Raw genomic sequence first — 305 nt, forward strand, 5'->3', positions numbered from 1 at the left:
TTTAGCTTCGTGTCCATGTTGTCTCTGCACTTTGTTTGGCTTTCATTTCTTTTCAATTTCACACTGTTTCAAAAGTCTACAACTTCATCAGTTACAGAAAAAATATAACGAGAAAACAAAATCAAAATAATACTCTGGAAAAAAAAATCATATCAACTATATTACAAAAATACTAATAACATAGTGCCAGCTTCACACTACACAGGAACATATATGATCTCTAAATACAGCAATTATTTAGGAGATTTTTTTTAATTCATTTTTTTCCTTTTATCTTCGGCATTGCTCACTTGTCGCAGCTAGAT

Source organism: Penaeus monodon, chromosome 24 (assembly GCF_015228065.2).
Source record: "Penaeus monodon isolate SGIC_2016 chromosome 24, NSTDA_Pmon_1, whole genome shotgun sequence".
Lineage (NCBI taxonomy): Eukaryota > Metazoa > Arthropoda > Malacostraca > Decapoda > Penaeidae > Penaeus > Penaeus monodon.